Source organism: Capricornis sumatraensis, chromosome 19 (assembly GCF_032405125.1).
Source record: "Capricornis sumatraensis isolate serow.1 chromosome 19, serow.2, whole genome shotgun sequence".
NCBI lineage: Eukaryota > Metazoa > Chordata > Mammalia > Artiodactyla > Bovidae > Capricornis > Capricornis sumatraensis.
In genome coordinates this window covers 61,363,675-61,391,461 of record NC_091087.1, presented here as the reverse complement: position 1 = coordinate 61,391,461, position 27,787 = coordinate 61,363,675, and positions in this window count along the sequence as shown.

The following is a 27,787-nucleotide window of genomic DNA, read 5'->3' as shown; positions in this document are numbered from 1 at the left end:
TTCACTTTCATCAAGAGGCTCTTTAGTTTTTCTTTGCTTTCTGCCATAAGGGTGGTGTCATCTGGATATCTGAGATTATTGATATTTCTTCCAGCAATCTTCATTCCAGTTTGTGCTTCATTCAGCCTGGCATTTCTTATGAGGTACTCTACATATAAGTTAAATAAACAGTGTGATAATATAAAGCCTTAATGTGCTCCTTTCCTGTTTTGGAACCAGTGTGTTGTTCCATGTCCAGTTCTAACTGTTGCTTCTTCACCTGCATACAGATTTCTCAGAAGGCATGTCAGGTGGTCTGGTATTCCCATCTCTTTGAGAGTTTTCCAGTTTGTTGTGATCCACACAGTCAAAGGCTTTGGTGTAGTCAATAATGCAGAATAAATATTACATGATTCTAAAATGTATTTTGAAAATAAAACATTGCATTTATAGTTTTCTTTCCTTACTGGTAGCAATTTATATATTAGGCATCTTGATTATTCTGGAAAACAGCCATAATGAAATGTTTAGGGTTGTTTGTTTCAAGAACAAATTTTATAAAAAGTTTGCCTTAGTAAGGTTTTTAATTTTACCCCTACTAGGCAGAAATGATGTTTCTTGAATAGGAAAATTAACATTTTCCCCCAGAAAATTGCAATGAAGAAAATCAGTAAGGGTTTAGAAATTGGGAAGGAAAATAAAGTGTCGACCCTAGATATGATAGGTCCTCCTTTCCATCTGGTGGTGACGTTGGTGTAAATTGTTGAGCTGGATAATTTAATTTAAAAGCAGATGATGCTGTCTTTCCTACTGACTAGGGTCTATTTCAAGTTCTCATTACCATAGGCACAAAATGTACTGAAGAAAGTAAATAGGTCAACGAACCTCAAGTGCAATTAAGTTCTCATGTGTAGGGCAATAACTTTAGCCTATGTCTTCCAAACTTTTAAAATTACCCCAGTGAACCAACAGCAACTTTTTAATGAGGTGCAAGAAAGGCACACTAAGAATCTGTAAGATGGAAAATCAGATAGCTATGGCGAAATCACTGCTCTGCTACACGTAGGCTTACTCCATTTGCTCTTAATGAAGCATGGCCACTCTCTGTGTTTCTGCATTTAATTCCACTTTCTGTATGTGCTAGTTTCACCTTCCTAGGGATAAAGAGACACATACATTCCAAAGAAATGAATCAACAAAGAGGAGAAGCATCTTTCTGGTGCGACATTAAAATAGAAACAAGAGAGAAGAAAGGCAAACAAGATGTTTGGTTGAAAGACCAGTGAATTAAAATCAAAAGTCTGGGTTAATTTAGCTTTAGTACTGCTATTTAGGAGCCATGTGGACCTTGGGTAAATCATTCACCTTCTCCTCTTCTCGATAACATTATCTATAAAAGTAGAGGTGATTTACATAACCCAACTTAATTTTATATTATGATATTTAAATAACATTTTTTAAAATGACTGCATAATTTAAAAAGTTAGGACTTCTTTTGTTTGTTTTTCAGCTAATTTTAAAAGGAAGTGTAGTTGATTGACAATGTTGTATTAGTTTCAAGTATACAACAAAGTGACTCATATATGTATATATATATGTTATTTTTCAGATTATTTTCCTTTATAGGTTAGGAAATATAGCTGGATATAGTTCCCCATGCTAAGCAGTAGGTCCTTGTTGGTTATCTATTTTCTGTATATAGTATGTATATATTAATCACAAGCTTCTAATTTATCCCTCACCAATTTTCCCCTTTGATAAACAGAAGTTTGTTTTCTATGCCTGCGAATCTTTTTATGTTTTGTAAATAAGTTCATTTGTATCTTTTTCTTTAAGATTCCACATGTAAGCAATATTGTATATTTTTCTTCACTTAGTATGCTAATCTCTAAGAGTAACTTTTGCATTAAAATTGTCATTTGGGATCCACAGTTGGTTTTAGTTTTGGTGTGTGATGATAAGCAGGCAATTTTGAATTTTAGAATAGAAGTGCTTGGAATTACTTAGAAGTAGGAAAAAAGCATGAGATTTTGGAAACTATGGCACTGTGCTTTATTAGTTTCTACGTGGCCTATTCCCCCGCCTGCCCCCCCACCCCCCGCCCCACCCTGCCGACCCCGCCATGCCTAGCTTTCTTTTATGGTGTTAACTTCCTAGTTAAAGCAATGGCAAACCTAGAACTGTATGAATTTCATCAGTCTTATTTTTATGTATTTGTTTTCTTTTAGTTCACCTTTTCCTTGGTGAAGCTCCTGATATTAGTAATAGCAGTTTTTGAGGAGTGTACATTTGTTGTCCTTTTTCATTTATCTTTATGAGGTATGTGTCATTATCATTATCATTATGTAATGTGTCCAGGGCTGCAAAGTTAGGGCTTAAGCCCTGGTTTGTTTGTTTCTAGAGCCCTTCTAATCTACCTTAGAAGGCAGCATTATATGCTTATATCATTATATGCTTATATCACACTCACTATATGTCAGGTGTAGCTCTAATCTCTTCAGATATACTAAGACTCACAATCCTTTTAACAATTCTATGATGCATGTCCTATTAATATACGCATGTGACAGATGAAGAAATAGCTGCAGGGAAGTTAAGTAATTTTCCCAAGATCACACAGAGAGTGCCAGAGCTGGAGTTTGAATCCATGAGTGCAGCTCTACAGGCTATAATCTTCTATCTCGACACTACCTCTCTGTGAAGCTACTACTGTTCTGCTGCTGCCGCTGCTAAGTGGCTTCAGTCATGTCCGACTCTGTGTGACCCCGTAGACGCCAGCCCACCAGGCTCCCCCGTCCCTGGGATTCTCCAGGCAAGAACACTGGAGTGGGTTGCCATTTCTTTCTCCAATGCATGAAAGTGGAAAGTGAAAGTGAAGTGAAATCGTGTCTGACTCTGTGCAACCCCATGGACTGCAGCCTACCAGGCTCCTCCACCGATGGGATTTTCCAGGCAAGAGTATGGGAGTGGGGTGCCATTGCCTTTTCCAACTACTATTCTAGGAGGAGAATTTTGAAGATAATTCTTGCATTTTACAATAGTTGTGTTCTTGGAACATTTCCTGAATTAGTTATTCATTCTGACTTCCTTAAAAAATGAAGAACAGGTTATTTATGTTAACACGAGAGATTAAAGTGAATGAAGTGAGGGGAAATAAAAGAGCCTGGAGGTGGTAATAAAGAGAATTATTATGGCAAGGATATTACAAGTGGAGACAGCTTATCTGGTAGTGAAGGTATAGCAAGAATGAAGAGAAGATATTTCAACTTTCTTGAAAGGTGCTTGTCTGGGAGCTCTGACATGTTTCCACATTTCTTGGCCTGGGTTACCCTTGGTGTGTGGCGCCAGCCTGGGTTTGGCAGAATGCCCTCACTAACTTGAAGGCCTGGAGTTTGGACTTGATTTCTTTCATGCTGGCGTCATCTCTAGTGAAGCAGGGCATGTAGAACAGTGTGATTTGCACACGCTCTGTACCATTTATTAGTCAGGAAGATAGGCACTTTATAGTTTATCTAGTCAGATTTGGTAGGAAAAAAATCAATGGAACAAAGGGGTGTGTGGAAGAGTTTGCTTTTTATAGGTCTCTAGATTTTATAGATTTTTTTGTATTGAGGCCTAGGAATTAATTGTTCTTTTGGTGGATTGCCTGGAGCAGAGACACTTGTTCAATAACCATATTTCTTCTTGTTTATATTGAGAATTCCTCAGTGACCCTTGGTTTTGTACTTACTTTGTAGCCCTTTGTCCTACTGAAGACATGCTTCTTAAAGTTCCTTAGACTACTGTTGCTGAGGGAGGTGAGCGAGATGAGAATCTCAGAACACCTTGACTGGAACTTGGTTTGGCTGGAAGAAGGTGTCTCATTAAATCGAACACCGTAAACTCAGAGAGGAGGAGTTTGTGATATAGGACCATGGGTTCCATAATGTGAGGGATGTATTTGACATTAGGAAAGATCTACTTTTACTGGTAGAAAAAAAGCAAAACTTTTTAAAGTAGAAAACAAATGAATCCATGCCACAGTCACCTGGGACTGAAGCTGGCAGAGGCAGCAAGCTCGGAGTGCATGCATACAGACAGAAGCAGTTATCAGAGAGGTCCAAGATATGAATGGTTTTTGAATGTGTCAATCATCATGGACGTGGGATTTCTTCCCTGAATGGCAGGGAAGCCCTGGTACCGTTTATTATGACAGAGGCCTGTAATGGCTTCGAATTCAGCAGGCAGTAGAGAATCCCTTTATGCTTCCATATCTGAGTTTTGGGTGTTCCTACACTCCACACTTTTTGATGGAATGCTGTATGTCCTTCAAGACCTGGGGTAACTAAAAATTTTAGGTTTTAGAGTTAAGGATTTTAAATAGGCCAAAAGAGGATGCAGGCTCCTGGCAAGCATGGAAGATATAGGAGTGATTGTTTTTGGCCGGAATATGGAGAAAAAGAGTCTCCAACTAACTTTTAAAAAAAATTTAATTTAGATTTTTTTTTTAGCACCAAAAATATTTTGTATTGGGGTACAGCCAATTAACAATGTTGTGATAGTTTCAGATGAACCGTGAAGGGGCTCAGTCATACATATACATGTATCCATTCTCCCCCCCAGAATCCCTCCCATCCAGGCGGCCACATAACATTGAGCAGAGTTCCATGTGCTAAACAATGAGTTTTTGTTGGTCATCCATTTAAAATATACCAGTGTATATATGGTCTTCCCAACTAACATTTTTTTTTATAGTGAAACTATTTGGTGTACTGGAATACTGAGCTCCGCATCTGAGGAGAGCAGCGTTGCTGCTGCTTGACCTTGCTGGTCATGTTGACAATGGCAAGCCTACAGGATGGACTCTAGATGGCAGTGTTGCTGCCAATTGTTAAACAGGGCTTCCTAGGCTTTCTAGGGTTTCCCTGGTGACTCAGAGGTTAAAGCGTCTGCCTGCAATGCAGGTTTGATCCCTGGGTCGGCAAGATCCCCCGGAGAAGGAAATGGCAACCCATTCCAGTACTCTTGCCTGGAGAATCCCATGCACGGAGGAGCCTGGTAGGCTACAGACCATGGGGTCGCAAAGAGTCAGACATGACTGAACGACTTCACTTTCTCTCTTTAGGCCTTCCCTTATGGCTCAGCTGGTAAAAGAATCCACCTGCAATGAGGGAAATCTGGGTTTGATCCCTGGGTTGGGAAGATCCCCTGGAGAAGGGGAAGGCTAAACACTCCAGTATTCTGCCCTGGAGAATCCCATGGACTGTATAGTCCACGAGGTTGCAAAGAGACAGACGCGACTGAGTCACTTTCACTTTTCCAGGCACCCAGCTCCTTTTCTAGATGGTTCACAGTAGCATTAACACTTAAACAGCTCTCAGCCTGTTACTTGATGTATTTCTTATTTTACACATTTTAACTTTAACGGAGTTAACACCAGCATGTGAGCTATTAAAGCCTCAGTTTTAAGATTAGGAAACTAAGGCACAAAGACCTTATGGAATTGGCTCAAGTTGAGTGGCAGAAATGGCATTTGAACTCAGGCCATGTGACTCCAGAGTTGGTACTCTTAATTAACATACTTTTTTCCAGTAGTCATGTATGGATGTGAGTGTTGGACTATAAAGAAAGCTGAGCATTGAAGAATTGATGGCTTTTGAACTGTGATGTTGGAGAAGACTCTCTAGAGTCCCTTGGACTGCAAGGAGATCCAACCAGTCCATCCTAAAGGAGATCAGTCCTGGGCGTTCATTGGAAGGACTGATGTTGAAGCTGAAGCTCCAGTACTTTGGCCACCTAATGCGAAGAGCTGACTCATTGGAAAAGACCCTGATGCTGGGAAAGACTGAGGGCAGGAGGAGAAGGGAACGACAGAGGATGAGATGATTGGATGGCATCACCGACTCGATGGACATGGGTTTGGGTGGACTCCGGCAGTTGGTGATGGACAGGGAGGCCTGGCGTGCTGTGGTTCATGGGGTCGCAGAGAGTAGGATATGACTGAGCAACTGAACTGAACTGCTTCTTGTGGGATAATTTTTGGGTTCTAATGAACCCAGACACGGTAGGGGGGCATATGCAGGGGCAACTTGATGCAGAGTGCCTGTACCCACCAAGCTGGGCACTGTGCTTCTGTTTTGTTGGGTCAGCAGCTTTTCACTAGATGTCCATCTTGCCAAGTGCTGTACCCCACCTAGCATCTTTTGCTGATGTCTCCTTCAGACACAGAAAGGGTGTTTTCTACTCCCAAGTGTACCTCCAAACAGATAAAAAAAATCTCCTGCTGGGCTGTGGACATTATGGATCAGGCACTGACCCAATAGGCCCTACTGTGCAGTGCTGCTGCTGCTAAGCCGCTTCAGTCGTGTCCGACTCTGTGCGACCCCATAGACGGCAGCCCACCAGGCAATCCCCATCCCTGGGATTCTTCAGGCAAGGACACTGGAGTGGGTTGCCATTTCCTTCTCCAATGCATGAAAGTAAAAAGTGAAAGTGAAGTTGCTCAGTCGTGTCCAATTCTTAGCGACCCCATGGACTGCAGCCTACCAGGCTCCTCTGTCCATGGGATTCTCCAGGCAAGTGTGCTTTGGGAATAAAACACAAGGGCAAAAAGACAAATACACCAGCTATTATTTCATTACATTATAATCATATATGTTTTCTGTTTTTCACTTGTCTGATACTTTATTTGATATCTTCCTCAGCATGCTGTGAGCTTTTTGAGAGAGGAATGACATATTATTCTTCAGTTTCCTGTACTTAGCATAGTACTTGTTTTATAGTAGATATCTAGATACCTTTGTTGAATGGAGGAGTAAAGATAGCACAGATTCAAGTGTACTGTGCATATTGCTGACAGGTGGGACAGAGATTGCTCTTCAGGTTGTGTTCAATTTACCTGAGAAATTTGGAACTAAACCATCACTGCTGCATCAAAGAAAGATGAGTGAGGGTCTTTGCCATCTGAGGAATGGGTGATATAACTTGACTGAAGCTGCACCTATCCTGGTAGAGGCCAAGAATTTTGCCTCTAGGGATCTGTAGGCATTAAGAGAGAAGTGAAGAAATGTTTCTCTGTTTGAGAAAATTTATCCTGGACATGATGGCTGAGACTGTCCTAGAACTGATTATCAAGGGTACCAGTGTTCCAGTCTTACTCATTTTGGAAATAAGAAGCAGTAAACCTGCGCTTGTGTTGGAAACAATGTACAGGATTATTAAGATGATGAAGATTTCCCCATATCCATCTTAGGAGGTTGGGGTAATAATTAGAATGGACAAGGGGTCTTTCCTGGGACTAGATAGAAGCTGAGTTGCCAAAACTCCCAGAGTCTCTTTGATTTGTTGGCTGGAGTTGGGCCAAAAACCTTGAAATAGACTCTGTATTAATTAGCATATACAGTACATTGCTGGAAGGGAGAGACCTGAAAATATGGCCTCTAATGTAACAGTCCAGAAATATGTGGCCAGTCCAGGGTCGGTATGGATTCTGTTCCCAAAGTCATTGACAGCCCTAGTTCCTTTTTTCTCATTGCTTTTATTCCTTATATCAGAGCTTGTCTATACACATTTTGTTTGTGCATCAGAATTATGTGCAGGATATGGTGGGCTGCATTGCTAGTTTCTGATTCAGGTTTGGGGTATCAGAGAATTTGCCTGTCCAACAATTTCCCTGGAGATGCTCAGGCTTCCCAGATGGCACTAGTGTTAAAGAACCCGCCTGCCAATGCAGGAGACTTAAGAGACTTGGGTTTGATCCCTGGGTCAGGAAGAACCTCTGGAGTAGGAAATGGCAACCCACTCCAGTATTCTTGCCTGGAGAATCCCATGGACAGAGGAGCCTGGTGGGTATAGACCATAGCATCACAAAGAGTTGGACACTACAGAAGTGACTTAGCACACACACACACACGCTGATGCTCCTGGCCTTGGAGCCATACTTTGAGAGCCACTGTTCTAAAATATGGTTCCTGCCCATGTGGTTGAGGCTGGCTTGCCTGCACCATGCCCATATTCCAACCCTGGGAGAAGAGGCAAAGAAGAAAAGACAAGAAGCAGAACACTCCCACGTCACTTAAGAACTGGTCCTGGAAGTTGCACATGTCCCTTCTGTTCACATTCAGTGGCAAGAAATTCGAAACACAACTATCTGCAAGGGATACTGGGAAATGTATCTTTAGAATGGCAGATCATGTTCCCAGCTGAAGTGTGGGGACTCTATTGCCAAAAGGAGGAAGGGGAGGAATAGTGGTCTTCCTCCAGCCCTGCCTGCATATGGGCTTTCATATGCCCTCTGGTGGTCTGGGATGCGGAGGCAGGCTACTCTGCAGGTTCAGAACAGTACTCCGAGGACTTGAGAAAAATCCTGAGCTCAGCCAAGATTCTGGGGAGTCCTCAGAACCTTAAATTTAGCTTGTGTGCCACAGCAGCAGTGGCTCAAAGCATTGGTTTTCTTTGTTTCCTCTGCTACCCTCCTCCTCTTCTCTCTACATCAGACCTCCCCATCAGATGGCCCTTCTTCACAGCTGATCCTTCAGCAGTTGGGTTCTTAGCCTACTGATGCTGCTTCCGGTTTTGATAGTGGTTGGCCACTTGAGTAGGAATAAAATTTTTCTTGTTCTTCTTGTGGGTAGCTGAACTCTTAAATCTATTGCTCCAACCTGAAGTATGACCTTCAAAAACATGAAATTGTTTTAACTGCCAGGTTGCCTAGCACAGAGAGGTAAAGAACTATATTACATCTAATAAAAGGATTTATGATATGTAACAAAAGTGGTCCCTAATGTGGATCTCACTGACCTCTGTGTAAAAGTGAATAAATTTTCCTTCATTAAAATTCTCAGCAGTAGAGCTTATCTTTTGTCAACAAAAAGCCAGTGAACTTGAAGGTTTTAATATCTCAGGGTTTTGTTAAAACATTTCTTTCACTTTATTCTCACTTGCTAAGTTTTCATGACCCTAAATTCTATTTCCACTGAAGTTTGTGTAGCATCATTCTCTTTAAAAGATGTTGCCTGAGAAAGATTAACTTAGTCTGTTTCTCTGTTGCTAACCTACATCTTTATAGGCTGTAAAAGCCTAGTCTAACATCACCCCAGTGGAACTCTTTCTGTGGTTGCAGCATAATTTGAAGCTGAACAGAGTTTTCCTGTAAAGGACAGTAGCTGAAGTCAACCTCTGAAGTTCTAATACCTTTATTCAAATCCTGGCACTTACTGTTCATACTCGAACTTTTTATTTGAATTCTCTGAGTCTCAGATTTATCTCAGTAAAATGGGATACAAACATCCACACTACATAGTTGTATTAAAGAAAAATTATTCTGACACTTGTTAAAATGCTGAGGAATATTTTATTCAAGATTACTACAACATGATCATGCCTGTCATAATAGGAAAGAAAGAGTGGATTCAAGCCTAAATACAACAAAGGCAGCTGGGGATTTTGTAGCCAAAAGCAGAGTGAGAAGGTCAGTGGATGGAGAATTACTAACAGGAGACATCAGGGAAAGAAGGATTCTTGCTAACCTGGTCCTACAGAATTCTAGCTAAAGGCAAGCTAAGGACTTAAACATCAAAAGTGAGGGATGAAATACTTGGTCAGATATCCAGATAGGGGGGATTCTTAGTGAACTGATTTGGTAGGATTCTTTATGACAGGGAAGGGGCCAATGTCAAGGCAGAGTTGAATAGAAGGCTCAGAGAAGCCGGACAAGACTTTGTCAAGTAGGGAAGCTTTGTCATTTGTGAGGCTTGAATTAAATAACATTAAGTCACTACATTAAATCAGTCCCAGTAAAGTACCCAGTAAAGGCTGATTGATTAAATGGAAACTAACTTTATTATCAAAATTAACAATGATTATATCTCCCTGCTATTTCCTGAATGTATATAAATTGGTGAACTTTTTTCATATCAAAATCCAGAGCAAATACCATTCAGGTGTCCTTATGAATTTACTAGAATGAATATCTGCTTTACATCTTGCTGTCTACTCTGGCTCCCCTGATGTGATGGTGTTGTGGAAGGCAGCACCTTTGACCACCGGGTATTTGGGAGCTATATTTGAAAACTGAGTTGTGAGCTAGACCCTCATCTGCTGAGGGAGAATACTAAACCTTGAAAGAGAATGTTGATGTCAACCCAGAAACACGTCTAAACCTGTCTCAGCTGTAAGATGAAACTGAGGTGAAATAATAGTAACTGAACATGGGATTGAACTGGGGTTAGAGGACCACTAGACCAGAAAAAGTGTGATGGAAAATTTAGATAAATGTCTAAATTCCACAGCCAGCAGAGCCTGGAATATTTTTTTTTTTAAACACATCAGATAGAATAAATGCAGTGTAGGCTAGATCTATTTAAATAGCATATTAAAGGACAGGTACAGCTCAATTTCCTGGGAGCTGAAAATAGAAACTTTGGATCTGGGGTGCTGAAAGCCAAAGGGTATGATGGATTACCTTTTTAAAATCAGATTTTTCTTTTTTTGTTATTGAGTATTATGAATTCTTTACATATTTTGGATTCTAGTCTCTTATCAGGCATATGGTTAAATATTTTGTTCTAATATTTTCTGTAATTTCCCATTTAATTGTGTTCATTATATTTTTTTCTGTGCAGAAGCTTTTTAGTTTGATGTATCCCACCTACTTATTTTTTGGTTCTGTTGCTTGGCTTTGGTGCCATATCCCCAAAAATGCTGTGAAGTCCAATGTTAAGAAGCTTTTCCCTTATGATTCCTTCTAGTAGTTTTATATAGATCTTACATTTAAATCTTTAATTCACTTCAAGATAATTTTTGTGAGTGGTATAGTGAAGTGAAGTCGCTCAGTCGTGTCCGACTCTTTGCGACCCGTGGACTGTAGCCCACCAAGCTCCTCCGTCCATGGGATTCTCCAGGCAAGAATACTGGAGTGGGTTTCCTTCTCCAGGGGATCTTCCCGACCCAGGGATTGAACCCAGTTCTCTCACATTGCAGGCAGACACTTTAACCTCTGCACCACAAGGGTGAGTGGTATAAGGGTTCAATTTTATTCTTTTGCATGTGAATATCTAGTTTTCCCAATGCCATTTATTGAAGATCTAAGCTTTCCCACTGAGTGTTTTGATTCCCTTATCAAACATTAGTAGCCAAGAGAGCATGGGTTTGTTTCTGAAATATCAATTCTGTTCCATTGGTCTATGTGTCTGTTTTCATTCCTGTACCATACTATTTTAATTATGATAGCTTTGCAATGTTGTTTAAAATCAGGAATTGTGATACTACCTCTTAGTTCTTTTTTTATCAGTATTTCTTTGTCAATATAGGATCTTTTGTGTCTCCACAGGAATCTTTATGGTTTCTTCTATTTTTATGAAAAATGTCATTGGAATTTTGATAGAGATTGCTTTGAATCTGTAGATGGATTTGGATAGTATGAATATTTTAGCAGTATTAATTCTACCAATCCATGAACACAGATTATCTTTCCATTTATTTGTGTCTTCTTTAATTTTTTCATCAATATATAATAGTTTTCAGTTAAATTTATTCCAAATTATATTATTGTTTTTGATACTACTGAAAAAGAGGTTGTTTTCTTAATTTGTCTTTCTGTTAGTTAATTGTTAGTGTATAGAAATGCAACTAATTTTTATATGTTAGTTTTTTTTGTTCCACAACTTTATTGAATTTATTAGTCCTAAGAACGTTTTGGTAGAGTTTTAAGGTTTTTCTATATATAATATCATATCTGCAAACAGAGACAATTTTACTTCCTTTTTAGTTTAAGTGTTTTTTATTTCTTTTTCTATTTTTATGATTCTGGCTAAAACTTCTAGTACTACATTAAAAATAAGTGGGAAGAGTGAACACCTATGTCTTGTGCTTGATTGTAAAGAAAAATCTTTCAAACTGTTCAAGTTGAGTATAATGTTAGCTGTAAACTCAACAGATATGATCTTTATTATGTTGAACTATGCTGTTAAAGTGCTGCACTCAATATGCCAGCAAATTTGGAAAACTCAGCAGTGGCCACAGGACTAGAAAAGGTCAGTTTTCATTCCAGTCCTAAAGAAAGGCAATGGCAAAGAATGTTCAAACTACCACACAATTGTGGTCATTTCACATGCTAGCAAGGTAATGCTAAACATCCTTCAAGCTAGGCTTCAACAGTCCATGAATCAAGAACTTCCCAATGCACAAGCTGGATTTAGGAGAGACAGAGGAACCAGAGATCAAGTTGCCAACATCTGTTGGGTCATAGAAAAAGCAAGAGAATGCCAGGAAAACATCTACTTCTGCTTCATTGACTACACTAAAGCCTTTGTCAGTGTGGATCACAACCAACTGTGGAAAATTCTTCAAGAGATGGGAATACCAGACCACTTACCTGCCTCCTGTGAAACCTGTATGTAGGTCAAGAATCAACAGTGAGAACCGAACATGGAACAACAGACTGGTTCCAAATTGGGAAAGGAGTATGTCAAGGCTGTATATTGTCGCCCTGCTTATTTAACTTCTATGCAGAGTACATCATGCCAAATGCCAGGCTGGCTGAATCAAGAGTCAGAATCAAGCTTGCAGGAAGAAATATCAATAACATCAGATATGCAGATGACACCACTCTAATGGCAGAAAGCGAAGAAGAACTAAAGAGCCTCTTGATGACGTGAAAGAGGAGATTGAAAAAGCTGGCTTAAAACTCAGCATTCAAAAAACTAAGGTCATGGCATGTGATCCCATCACTTCATGGCAAATAGAAGGGGAAAATGAGGAAACTGACAGATTTTATTTTCTTGTGCTCCAAAGTCACTGCAGATGGTGACTGCAGCCATGAAATTAAAAGACACTAGCTACTTTGAAGAAAAGCTATGACAAACCTCGGCAGCATGTTAAAAAGCAGAGACATCACCTTGAGACCAAAGGTTCATCTAATTAAGGCTATGGTTGTTCCAGTAGTTGTGTATGAATGTGAGAGTTGGACAATGAAGGAGGCCGAGCACCGAAGAATTGATGCTTTCACATTTTGGTGCTAGAGAAGACTCTTGAGAGTCCCTTGGATTGCAAGGAGATCAAACCAGTCAATCCTAAAAGAAATCAACCCTGAATAGTCATTGGAAGAACTGATGCTGAAGCTGAAGCTCCAATATTTTGGCCACCTGATATGGTGAGCTGACTTATTGGAAAAGACAATGATGCTGGGAAAGATTAAGGGCAGGAGGAGAAGGGGACAACAGAGGGTAAGACGGTTGGATGGCATCACTGACTCAATGGACAAGAGTTTAAGCAAACTCTGGGAAATAATGAAGACAGGGAAGCCTGGTGTGCTGCAGTCCATGGGGGCCACAAATTCAGACATGACTTAGGGACTGAACAACAGCAACATATTCTTTCTATACCAAAATTTTTCAGGGCTATTATGGAAGCATGTTCAATTCCATCAATTTTTCCTTCATCTATTGTGGTGATTATATTATTTTAATCTTTCATTCAATTAATGTAGTCTACTATATCCAGTCATTTTCTATGTTGAATCGTCCTTGAAACTCAGGGGTAAATCCCCCTTCACCATGGTGTATTATCTTTTTAATGTATTGTTGAATTCAGTTTGCTAGTAATATTTTTTTATTATTATTTTATTTTATTTTTTTACTTTACAGTACTGTATTGGTTTTGCCATACGTCAACATGAATCCACCACGGGTGTACATAAGTTCCCACTCCTGAACCCCCCTCCCACCTCCCTCCCGCTACCATCCCTCTGGGTTATCCCAGTGCACCAACCCCAAGCATCCTGTATCCTGCATCGAACCTAGACTGGCGATTCATTTCTTATATGATATTATACATGTTTCAATGCCATTCTCCCAAATCATCCCGCCCTCTCCCTCTCCCACAGAGTCAAAAAGTCTGCTCTGTACATCTGCGTCTCTTTTGCTGTGCTAGTAATATTTTGTTGGGAAAATTTGCATCTATATTCATCAGGTTTATTTACCTGTAGTTTTTCTGTAATACCCTTCTCTAGCTTTGGTATCAGGGTACTGTTGACCTTGTCAAATGAGTTAGGGTATGTTGCCTCCTCTTCATTTTTTGAAAGAGTTTGAGAAGGACTGATAATAATTCTTTAAATGTTTGGAGAATTAATCAGTGAAATTATCTGGCCCTGGAATTTTTTTGTTCAGTGGTTTCTGACCCCTTATGCAATATTCTTATTTGTTTTAGAATTGTTAAGATTTTATGTTTCTTTATGATTAAGTCTTGGTGGGTTGTATGTTTCTAGGAATTTGTTTCTAATAGGTTATTTAATTTATATATGTGCATGCCGTGCTCTTTCACTCAGTCATGTCCAATTCTTTGCGACCCCGTGGAGCCCACTAGGTTCCTCTGTCCATGGGGATTCTGCAGGCAAGAACACTGGAGTAGGTTGCCATGCCCTCCTCCAGGAATTTATATATATAGATAAATATATATACATACACACACACATATATATATATGTCAGTTAGGTTCATCTGGTCTCAAGTTAGTTCAGGTCCACTGTTTTTTGAAAGTGGGATATTAGTAAAGTCCTCTAGTATTAATGTGTGATTTCCATTTCTCTCTTCAGATTTGTTAGTTTTTGCTGAATATATGTAGGTGCTCTGATGTTGAATTTATTTATAATGAAATTATAAAGTTTATAATTGTTATATAGTTTATATTTATAATAGTTATAACCTCTTGATAAATTGACCCCTTTTTTCATTATATAATGACTACTTTTTGCTATACTTTTTACTTAAAATCTTTGTTTGACATAAGTGTAGCTACCCTCACTTTCTTTTGGTTTCATTGTTGTAGAATATCTTTTACATCTTTCACTTTGGGATAAGAGGTGTTCATCCAGCTAAATGAGTCTCTTGTATGTGTCGTATAGTTGGCTTATGCTTTTGTTTAATCCATTCAACAGCCACTCTGTGTCTTTTGATTTGTGAATTTAACCTTTTAAACACTTAAAGTAATTATTGATAGTTAAGGTGGCTCAGATGGTAAAGAATATGTGTGCAATTCAGGAGACGTGGGTTTGATCCCCTGGATCAGGAAGATCCCCTAGAGAAGGGGATGACTACCTACTCCAGTTTTCTTGCCTGGAGAAATCCATGGACAGAGGAGCCTGGCAGGCTACAGTCCATGGGTTTGCAGAGAGACATGACTAAGCAACTAACACTCTCTTTCACAAGAAAATAATATTGCTCTCTTATTATTTTCTCACTTTTTTGTAGTTCCCTTGTTATTATCCTCTCTGTCTTCCTCTGTGAACTGATGATTTTCTCAAAGTGGTATGCTTTAATTCTCTTTTATTTATCTTTAGTAAACATCCTATATGTTTTTGCTTTGGAGTTACCATTAGGCTTACATAAAACATACGTATAATAGTCTATTTTAAGCTGATAACAACTTAACCTAGATTGCATACAAAAATTCACCCCCCAAACTTTTTTACTTTAATGTCACAATTTATAACTTTTTAATTGTTGTAATATTAACAATTATTTTAATTATAGTAACTTTTAATACTTTTCCCCTTTAGTCTTATACTGGTGATAAGAGGTTAATACATAACAATTTTTACACTATTTGCATATTGTGAATTTGCCCATGAATTTACTTTACCAGTGTGCTTCATATTTTCCTGTTTTCATGTTACTAATTAGCATCTTTTGATTTCAGCTTGAAGAACTCTTTTCAGCATTTGTCAGGCAGGTCTAGTGGTGATTAACTCCCTTAGGTTTTTTTAAATTTGTCTGAGAGAGTCTTTATCTCTCCTTCATTACTGAAGGACAGCTTTGCCAGGTAAGTTTTTCTTAGTTGGAAGGTTTTGTTTGTTTGTTTCTCCTTTCAGGACCATCAATATATCTTGTCACTCTCTCTTGACCTTCAAGGTTTCTGCTGAGACATCTGCTTATAGCTTTTGGGGAGCTCCCATGTATGTGAGGATATTTTTTTTCTTATTGCTTTTAAAATTTTCTTGTCTTTAATTTTAGACAATTTTATTATAATGTGTCTTGGAGAGGTTCTCTACACTGAGTTTGTTGACTTATGAACTTCATGAACTTGAATGTCTAAATTACTCTCTGGATTTGGGAGGTTCTCAGCCATTATTTTTTTTTAAATAAGATTTTTGTTCCTTTCTTTCTTTTCCTCTGGGACTTCAATAATTCATATATTGTTTCTATTAATAATATCCTATGGTTCACATAGCTTGTCTACCTATTTAAAAAAATTATTTTAAATTTATTCTCACCTGACCAGATCATTTCAAATGCTTTGTCTTCTACTTCACAGACTCTTTCTTCTGCTTAGATAAAATCTTCTGTTGTTACTCTTACTGTATTTTAAATGTCACTATTCTTCAGCTCTAGTATTTCAGTTTGCTTCTTTTTAAAATGATTTATAACCTGTCTGTTAAATTTTTTAATTTGTTCATGTATTAGTTTCCTGATTTAGTTAAATTGTTTTCTGTATTTTCTTGTAGCTCCCTGAGCTTCCTTTAAATAATTATTTTGAATTCTTAATCTGGCAAATCATAGGTCTCCATTTATTTGGGATTGGTTCCTAGAACATTATGATGTTCTTTTGATGGTGTCATGTTTCTTTGGCTTTTTATGCTCCTTGAAATCTTGTATTGCTATCTTTGTACTTGAAGAAGGAGTCGTCTGCTCCAGTGTTTACTGACTTCTCCAATGTGTCCTATCTCAGCTTGCTTTTGCTCTAAATGGTGTGCTGGTGTTTCTCCACTTGACTATTAGACCTCTTCAAAGACTCTCTCATCCATGAGTAACTGTCAAAATCAGTATTCTGCGGTAAAGCATGCTAGAGAGCTCCTGCTCTGCTGCTTTGACGATATCATTCTCGGACTTGCCTTGTTCTGATGTCATGTTCCTCACGGCTCTGGCTCCCGTTATGGGAAATCTGGGAAGCATGCCTTCCCAATAGGCCAGTATTCCTCAGTGCAAGGATTCTTTACCATCAGAAAGTAGATTTGGATACTAAGTGGAGAGCATTGCCTCATTTCGTTAGTCATAACTCTTTCCTTCCCTCTGTGCCTGTTCTGCTCTTCTCTTGCCTATCTCTGCGTTTGAGTGCTGCCTTCATCTAGCACATGTCTGCTTGTTGCTGCTGAACTCAGCTTGTGTGTCCACCCTCTGTATTCATTGTTGTCCTGTGCTGTGAGGCACCTAGTCCCTCTTCACTTAGATTCACTGGCTATTAATAGGAAGGCACTTATATATTACATTCTGTATCCTAGGAGGATTATTTTTGACATTTTATTGAAGTATATACATAAACATATAGAAAACATTAGTGTATAGGTCACCGAATTTTCACAAGTCCTACATGTCCACTTAGCTAGCACCCAGTTCAAGGAACAGACTATTACCAGTGCCTCAGAAACCCCTCTCATGTTAATCCCCCATCACCATCGCCTATACCAAAGTTAACCACATACTGACCTCTGACAGCATATTTTAGCTTTGCTGTGTTTTTGCACTTTATATGTCTAACTACATAGTAAGTATTCTTTTAGGTGTACTTCTTTTGCTTAATATGTTTGTGAGATTCATCTATATTGTTGAAAGTAAAAGTGTTTATTTTCATTGGTCTACCTACTTCTTCTTGTGATAATATTATTTTAATCATTTTGGTGTCATAGATACATCTGGCAATACCGTATTATCTAAATGTTGAATAATGATGCTAGTTTTTTTTTTCAAAAAACAGAATTTAAAGATTTTGCTATTAAAGTTGGTAAGCATATTTGGAAAATGACAGAGATGCCATTATAGGTTGTCTTATTGGTAATGTCATGAAACAAAACTTTATTTACTGCTCCACCTTTATTTATTTTTAATTTATTCTGCTTGGTGGTAGTGATTTCCACTCTTCAGTCTTCCAGCTCACTTATCCAGTCTTCTGCCTCATTTATTCTGCTGTTGTTATTAAGTTAGAACTGGACATGGAACAACAGACTGGTTCCAAATAGGAAAAGGAGTACGTGAAGGCTGTATATTGTCACCCTGCTTATTTAACTTCTATGCAGAGTACCTCATGAGAAACGCTGGGCTGGAGGAAGCACAAGCTGGAATCAAGATTGCTGGGAGAAATATCAATAACCTCAGATATGCAGATGACACCACCCTTATGGCAGAAAGTGAAGAGGAACTAAAAAGCCTCTTGATGAAAGTGAAAGAGGAGAGTGAAAAAGTTGGTTCAAAGCTCAACATTCAGAAAACAAAGATCACGGCCTCTGGTCCCATCACTTCATGGGAAATAGATGGGGAAACAGTGGAAACAGTGTCAGACTTTATTTTTTGGGGCTCCAAAATCACTGCAGATGGTGACTGCAGCCATGAAATTAAAAGACACTTACTCCTTGGAAGGAAAATTATGACCAACCTAGATAGCATATTGAAAAGCAGAGACATTCCTTTGCCGACTAAGGTCTGTCTAGTCAAGGCTGTGGTTTTTCCAGTGGTCATGTATGGATGTGAGAGTTGGACTGTGAAGAAAGATGAGCACCAAAGAATTGATGCTTTTGAACTGTGGTGTTGGAGAAGACTCTTGAGAGTCCCTTGGACTGCAAGGAGATCCAACCAGTCCATCGTAAAGGAGATCAGTCCTGGGTGTTCATTGGAAGGACTGATGCTAAAGCTGAAACTCTAATGCTTTGGCCACCTCATGCAAAGAGTTGAGTCATTGGAAAAGACCCTGATGCTGGGAGGGATTGGGGGCAGGAGGAGAAGGGAACGACAGAGGATGAGATGGCTGGATGGTATCACCGACTCAATGGACATGGGTTTGGGTGGACTCTGGGAGTTGGTGATGGACAGGGAGGCCTGGAATGCTGCGATTCATGGGTCACAGAGAGTCGGACATGACTGAGCGACTAAACTGAACTGAACTGAATATATTCTTTATTTCAGCTGTTGTATTGTTCAATTTTTTTTTTTTAATACATCTTCTACCTCTTAGTTAAACATTCCTTGTATCTTCCCAGTCTGTGCCTCCATTCTTTTTCTGAAATCTTGGATTGTCTTTTCTATCATTACTCAGTTATTTTTTCCAGTATATTGCCAGACTCTACTTCACTTAGCTGTTCTTCTGTGCTTTTAGCTTGTTCCTTTGTCTGGAATATGCTCCTCTGTCTTCTTTTGTCTAAGTTTGGGTTTGCGGTCTTTGTGGCACAGGCTGCAGGATTCTTGTTCCTTTTGCTTGGAGTGTCTGCCACCTGGTGAGTAAGGCTGCTCTAAGATGCTTCTGCAGGCTCCTGCCTGGTAGGAGGCACTGGTGCCTATCCACTAGTGAGTGGAAATGGATCTTGTCTGTCTGGTGGGCAGAGTCATGCCATGTCTTTCTGAGCCTGGGAGCTTAGGAAGAGTTTAGGTATCCACTCTGTTGATGGATGGGGTTGTGTTCTCACCCTCTTGGCTGTTTATAGGCTGTTGGGTGGGGCCAGGTCTTGGTATCACAATGGGAGCCTCCAGGAGAGCTCATGTCAATGAGCTCCCCAGTACCTCCCCAGGACCTCCCCAGTACCTCTCCACTAGTGTCCTTGTCCCCACAGTGAGCCACAGTTACTTCCCTGTTTCCCTAGGGGATCCTCCAAGACCAGCAGGTAGGTCTGGCCCAGGATCCAGTGAAGTCACTGCATTTTCCCCTGGGTTCCAGTGCACATAAGACCTTGTATGTGCCCTTCAGGTGTAGAGTTTCTCTTTCCCCTAGTCTTGGGTAGTACCTGCGATCAAGCCCTACGGGTCTTTAAAGCCAAACGCTCTGGGGTTCCTCCTCTTGATGCCAGGCTCTCAGGCTGTGGAGCCTGAAGTGGGGCTCAGAACTCTTCTTTCTGTGGGAGAACTTGTGATATATAGTTAATTTCCAATATATGGATCACCCACTTGGTGGGTAAGGGACTTAATTATCTTCTGAATGCACCTGTCCTACCTTCTCATTGTGGCTTCTTTGTCTTTGGATGTACAGTATCTTTTTTGGGTAGGTTCCAGTTCTTTTTGTTTGGTTATTCAGCCATTAGTTGTGAATTTGGTGTTTTCCTGAGAGAAGGTGAGCTCAGGTCCTTCTACTTTGCCATCTTGTCTCCAACCTCCTTCACCCACTGCTCCAACTTTAAAGTATAATCAGCCAACCTTTAATGTTTCAGTACTGAAGAAAATGATAATTTGAATATACCTTATATAAAATTTCTGTTGGGTTTCCTCCCATTTACTATTACTCAGGGTATTTAGCAGTGCTTATCAGGAGATATTTCTTGACAGGAAATCAATAATTTGTTATAAGGTGTTATCAAGAACAGGCTTCCCTGATGGTTCAGTGGTAAACAATCTGCTCACCAGTGCAGGAGATGTGGGTTCAATCCCTGGGTTAGAAAGATCCCCTGGAGGAGGAAATGGCCACCCACTCCAGTAGTCTTGCCTGGAAATCCCATGGACAGAGGAGCCTGGCAGGCTATAGTCCACGGGGTCACAAAGAGTTAGACATGAGCAAACAATAAAGATCATCAAGAACAGGGAGGGGACAGTGGTGTTCGAAGGGAATCACAGATTTATCTGGTTACAGAGCTGTTTTGGCAAATTTCATTTGAGATAACATAAAAAAGGGGTATTGAGAATAGGATATTTGAATATTCAAAATTTGTTTTCTAGAAACATGTAAATGTGTACTATTTAACTGATCTTCATTCCAAGATTTCCCCATGGGCTCTGCCAAGGGCACTGTGGTAAATCACACATAAAAGTTGCATATGCCATGATATTTATGAAGAGAATTTGACATTACTCAGCCATTCTTGTGGTTGTGCATGTCTGCACATTAAACACTGGTTATCAATGATTAATGGACAACATACTTGGACAATGCTCTCCTACTTGAGCTAATGAACTAAATAATTTATTTCATGCTCCATTTCCACAAATAAATGGCAGTAATACATAATGTGATAATTCCTGATCTCCTCGCAGTGTATTTTCTTGTCTATAATGAACACAAACATTTTTGAAAATCAGATTAATCAGGCATTGCATTGTAATTTTATATATTGACTAGATTATGAAATATTGCTGAAATCAAAATGTTTATACTGAAAGGAAAAGAGGTGGTAAAATTGAGAAACATCTTGAAAGGACTCAATGAAGAGCTTTAAAAAAGCCTCATAATGGGCTTTTTTTTTCCCCTTCTATTTTTATCTGAACTATCCTCTTGGGTATAACTGTAGTTATTCTGCATGTTTGTGTAAACTTATAAATAAACACCATTCTTTCCTTAATCATTTTGGGATGTTTTTACACAGCAGAATTATGATTTAACTTCCTATATCTAATGTGCAGATTTTCACTTGTGGTTTTGTTTAGTGTTCATAGCTTCTTATATAATCTTGGTGTTGAACAGGAACAATCTGTGGGATGGGGATTGTCATTCCACCTTAATTTAGCCTCTTCTTGTCTAGATCACCCTTTAAATCTAACTATGGAGCTAATTCTCCCCCTGCTCCTGGTGAAAACTTGGGCACACTAAAATACTTCTCTGGTCTCTTTTAAATAATATGAACACATAAGATTTACCAGTCACTAAGTGTCACAATTTAGCAACCAAAAATTTCTGTTCTCCATAGTAGTCAAATATTCAGTCTTGCTTTAAAGTTGAGGCTTCTCCTAATTAGCATTTCTACTTCGGCCTCATTTAACAAATGCTGTTTCTAGTCCTCAGGGTGGGTGGAAGTAGGTGGATTCTCTTTTGATTGGTACTGTCAACCTGATCTTGCTCTCTTTTGGGCTCAACAGATGTTTGAAAATGAGTTTATTTCTTGTAGGTGCTAGGGATATCTTATCAAAGACAGACTTCCTTAAAAAGGACAATGCATATAATTGCCACCTGGTCATTTATTTCTCTTTCAGAACAAATACTTTTAGTTTTGTGTGTGTGTGTGTGTGTGTGTGTGTGTGTGTGTGTGTGTGTGTGTGAGAGAGAGATCTATTTCACCCTTTAGCGGTTTTTTGGATGAGGCCTAAAATAATTGGAAAAGTTAAACTGCTAATTACTCAGTGGTGTCTGATTCTCTGTGATGCCATGGACCAGCCCCTCTGTCCATGGAATTCTCCAGGCAAGAATACTAGAGTGGCTAGCCATTCCCTTCTCCAGAGGATTTTCCCTACCCAGGGATCAAACCCAGGTCTTCTGCATTGCAGACAGATTCTTTACCCTCTGAACCAACAGTGAAGCCAGTTCTTCTCCTTGTTCTTGAAGGGAAACAATTATCCATTCTCTGGAGTGTAAGTCATATGCTACTCAAGATTTACATCTTTGCTCTGACTCTGGGACAGCTAGTCAGAGGAAATCACACTAGTTTGCACAGATGTGAGCAAACAAACCACTAGACCACTAAGCACTCCAACTGCAGGGGACACAATTAAATCCTCTGAGTTATTAAAATATTTTTCCCTGAGATGAAAGTTCATTTCTTCCTTGCAGAGGGTAAGATCTGCAACACAGCTTCAGGCCTCTTTAGAGAAATACTTTCCTTCCTCTTCTTCAGCTCCAAATCCTTTTATACCCTCAATTATGAGTAAGAGGCTTGAGGGCTGTGAATTTTTTAAAGTCCTTTTTAAAATGATATGTCCTATCATTTCCTTTGGATGTATTACCTATTGTCTCTCACTGACACAACAAAAATTTCTTTTTTAACATACAGGTGTACTTATTTTCATAATGTCAATGTAAGTATTAATCACTTGATCTAAGAAAAAGTGGAAAATATTTTTTGAGCTAAATTGGAGGATTAAACACTCGGAATAGCCTCTCAGAAAGCTCTGAGAACTGTTCTGCTTGCTAGAGGTCAAAGCACAGTTATATAAGTTTTTGAGATAAAGGACTGTATATTAAATGACATACTATTGACAGTTTATACAATCCAGATCTAAGCATACAAAACAAATGGTGGGTCATGGATCATCACAGCCCCTTACAAATTAAGAAGGAAAATTATCTCCTAAGAAGTTGTGACCCTTGATGAGATTAAAAAGGAATATTATTTCCTAAGGAGGTCTGCTTACTGCAGGTGAACAATACACACTGAAGTGGAAGAAGGAGGTCCAAACAGACAAAAATTTTGTTTAAATTTTTCTCTTCTAAATTATGAATTTCATTTCATAAATAGCATCTTTGATAAAGCATAGAAACCACTAAATGCAAAGATGAAAAGAAAATATTCCATGACATAGGTTTCAATGAAATTTATGGTTTTCATCTACAAAAGAGTAAGACTTCTGCCATGACAGAGTAACAAGGACCCGATTTGACCTCCCAATGTGAGCAACAACAGAAAACTAAATACATGAAGCAAGCATTTTCGGGACTTCCCTTGTGGTCCGTGGTTGAGAATCTGCCAGCCAGTGGAAGGGACACAGGTTCTATCCCTGGTCCATGAGGATCCCACATGTTGCAGAGCAAATAAGCTTGTGTGCCACAACTACTGAGCCTGTGCTGCAACTAGTGAAGCCTGTGTACCTAGAAGCTCTACAACAAGAGAAGCTACCACAGTGAGAGGCCCATGCATTGCAACAAAGAGTAGCCCCTGCTCACTGCAAATGGAAAAAAGCCTGTGCAACTGTGAAGACCCAGCCCAGTCAAAAATAATGTTAATAAATTATAAAAACAAAAACACAAGCATTTTCAGACACTGAATAATTTGGCAACCCTGGACAGTGATTCCTGAGAGGGAAATAGGGTTAACTCTGCAGTTGCCTCTGGATACTTTCTTGAGAGGTTTCTAGATTGCAGCAAAGGCTGAAAGAATTCATTATGAACACACAAGCATTACAACAAATTTTAAAGAAAGTCCTTCAGGCAGAAGGACGATGATATCGGACAGAAACATGGAGAAATGAAAAGCACCAGAAATTATAAATCTGTGGGTAAGTATAGCTGGATTGGAAGTCATCTCCAATGTCTCCACTTGAATCCAGTGCACAGTGATATCCAGTTCAGTTGCTCAGTAGTGTCCGACTCTTTGTGGCCCCATGAACCGCAGCACGCCAGGCCTCCCTATCCATCACCAACTGCTAGAGTCTACCCAAACCCGTGTCCATTGAGTTGGTGATGCCATCCAACCATCTCATCCTCTGTCATCCCCTTCCCCTCCTGTCCTCAATCTTTCCCAGCATCAGGGTCTTTCCCAATGAGTCAGCTCTTTGCATCAGGTGGCCAAAGTATTGGAGTTTCAGCTTCAGCATCAGTCCTTCCAATGAATATTCAGGACTGGTTTCCTTTAGGATGGACTGTTTGGATCTCTAACAGTCCAAGGGACTCTCAAGAATCTTCTCTAACATCACAGTTCAAAAGCATCAATTCTTTGGTGCTCAGCTTTCTTTATAGTCCAGCTCTCACATCCATACATGACCACTGGAAAAACCATAGCCTTGACTAGATGGACCTTTGTTGACAAAGAAATGTCTCTGTTTTCAATATGCTATCTAGGTTGGTCATGACTTTCCTTCCAAGGAGTAAGCATCTTTTAATTTCATGGCTGCAATCACTGATGAACAAAAGAAGGAAAAAACTGTTAACATAACACTTTGGGGAAATTGACAGATTGTATAGTGACCAAGTGGCCACAATTCCAAATCAAACAATGTCTACAAAGTCTTTTTTTTTTTTTCCTACAAAGTCTTTTAATACCATTCATGCTTCTCTGGAAAGACAAGAGCAAACATATTGAAATCTTGAGGGAAGATTGGATGAAGGTAATCAAAATATACAAATTTCCAGTTATAAGATAAATTAGTACTAGGGATGTAGTGTAAAATGTGATAGATATAATTGATACTATTGTGTGTTATACTCAAATGTTGTTAAGAGAGTGGATCCTGGGAGTTCTCATCACAAGGAAACTTTTTTTTCTTTTACTTTGTATCTATGTGAAATGATAGATGTTTACTAAACTTATTGTGGTTATTGTTTCATGATGTATATAAGTCAAATAGTTATGCTTTCCCCCTAAACATATACAGCCTATATGTCAATTTTTGTTACCAAATCCACTTGTGTGCAGTAAAGCCAATCTACTGACACCAGGTTGTACTGAAGGAAAGTGTAATGTTTATTACAGAAGCTAAGCAGGGGGTTTGAGAGGCTAATTCTCAAAAGACTAGAACTTCCCAATGGGTTTCGGGGGGAGGGTTTTAATGGCAAGGTGAGGGAGAGAGTCTCAGGGTGCCTAATCAGCTTGTTCACATTCCTCTCATTGGTTGATGATGAGGTAACAGGGTAGGGTTGACATCATCAATTTTCAGACTCTAGCTGCTCTCGGGGCAAGTGCCCATGGTCATCATGCATTTAACTTCTTCCATCTGGTGGGGGTTTTAGTATCTGCAAAACAACTGAGGAATGTGCAACAGAGACTTATCTATGTCCTTCAGGGAGGAACGAAAGAGTCTCTGACTGCTGTACGTCTGATTTACTGTTTAAATTGCTACCAGTTCTCCTGACTCAGTTGCTATTTTATTGTTGTTAGTATAGTATATATTCACATTCTTTCAATCATTAATTCTTGAACCAGGCTTTTGTAACTCAAGGGAGGCCTGGAAGATTAAAACTTTTCTACCAGCAAGAACAGGCAGAGGACGTAGGAGTGTCTGTCCCAGAAGGGGACTGTAGGGTCCTGCTTGGTTACTTTATATCTCAATAAAATGTTAAAAAAAAAAAATAACAAAAAACCTAGTGAAGTCTTTGAATTGAGAAAACTCACCACTTTGAGATGTTCATTACTTTTCAGCTCTGTGTTCTACATGTTTAAGAGGAAAACAACAAAAATCTGCTGTCTGCATACATTGAACATGTTGCTTAATGCATATCGTACAGTCATTTTAAACATTTCATGATACTCAGCTTTAGGCAGTGTCTTTACTATAAATGACTAGGAGACAATTTGATTCTATTCTGTGTTCGTGTGTGTTTAGTTGATTCAGTCATGTCTGACTCTTTGTGACCCCATGGACTGTAGTTTGCCAGGACCCTCTGTTCATGAGAGTATCCCAGTGAGAATACTGGAGAGGGTTGCCATGCGCTCCTCCAGGGGATCTTCCTGACCCAGGGATTGAACTCATGTCTCCTGCATTGCAGGTGAATTCTTTACCACTGAGCCACCAGAGAAGCCCTTGAATCTGTTAGTTGCCTGGAAAGCATATTGGACAGATGGAGTTAGTCATTTTAGTCTGAGAGTCAGTGTTCTACAGAGAGGAAAGGACTTATTGTAGGTGGACTTCATAACTGCTCAATGGGGATATGGTGTCTAGTGATTGCTAGGAACATCTGTACTCTTCCATAACACAACAAAGCAAGTATGTCATCTCTGAAACACTAAAATATTAGGTGATCATATAAGTCAAGAAACTTTTCTGTATTTTTGTAATTACAATCATTGATCCAGTGAACAGTAAAAGTAAAAAATCATTTCTAATTATTGATAAATGTTTGAATAGTAGACAAGTATTTAAATAGCAAAACAGTACATTAAGCGAAACCTCTAAACATGCTGTAAGTAACAGGGCTTAAAAGTATTTTTTCTAATTTGTAATTCTATTTAAGGGAAAGCTGCGGACTTGTTTACATACCGTATGATTGGAGTGGTTTTTTGGCTTTTGTGCTCATACATTTACATCTCCCTGAATTTGCTGGTCCATTTTCCATAAAGGTATTCATTTATGTTGGTTACCATGGAAACCAGAAGTGCTCCATTTGAACATAATTCTTTCCATATAGTCCCTCCCCTTTCTTGCTTTTCAAGTCAGCTAAATTGCTTTATGTGGCATTTTGTGTAGAATAACCTTTGTGTGCTTAAGTCTTTCATGAAACAAAGCTTCAACTGTGCTACTTTATATTAATCTAAACCATAATTTTGACTTGTGAATTTTGCAGAAAAAAATGACTGAATAAAACAGAAATGTTTTTTAAGTAGAATAGCACTCACACTTCAGAGTTAAAATTGAGTAGGAAAATCAAGACAACAGTAGTCTGCTTTAGAAAAGCTCTAACTGTTGCTTCACTAAACCATGAAAAAAGGTTTAAATAATTGGCATAGTCAAGGGGTGAATATTTTGACAAGCATTACAATCAGCTACATAGGAAGCAGTAATTGAATAACTCTGTGTACCCAAGCTTTGTGCTGGGTCAAGGGAATATAAAGACTTGGAAGATGCAGGCTCTGTCTTCAAGGTGTTTTCAAATCAGTTTGAACGCAGAGACTATAGGTTTGATAAGAAGCTGTGGAAATAAGATACTTTACAGCTATGTCACTTGAGAAATATGCATAATATGGGTGCATTTTACACAATGGTTAAACATACTAACCAGTCACTTTTGTCCTTTTATTAGCTTAGTCACAAGCCTCCTGTAAAAGATGTCTTCCCCACCACCATTTCTTTCTCTATGTCTGTTTTGATTTCCAATTATTAAGAGCTGCCTTTGCCTGTGTAATTCTCCCAGTAATCCTAGGAGAGGGTAATAGAGCTGAAAGAGAATGTTGGATCAGTATTCAGGAAACCAGATTTCAGCCCTGCCTCTGCCACTAATTGTGAATCTCTGTGCCCTAAAGTGACTAAAGTCTAAAGTGCCCGAGCAAGGCCCTTTCCTTCACTGGACTTCATGGTTCAAATCTGTAAAGTCAGAGACGGATTGGGAGTTCTTTAACATCCTGTGTCTCTCTAGGAAATGGATTCTGATTCTGTTATTCTAAAAAGCTATCTTCAGGATACTGTGCATCCCAAGGAAATGGCAACCCACTCCAGTATTCTTGCCTGGA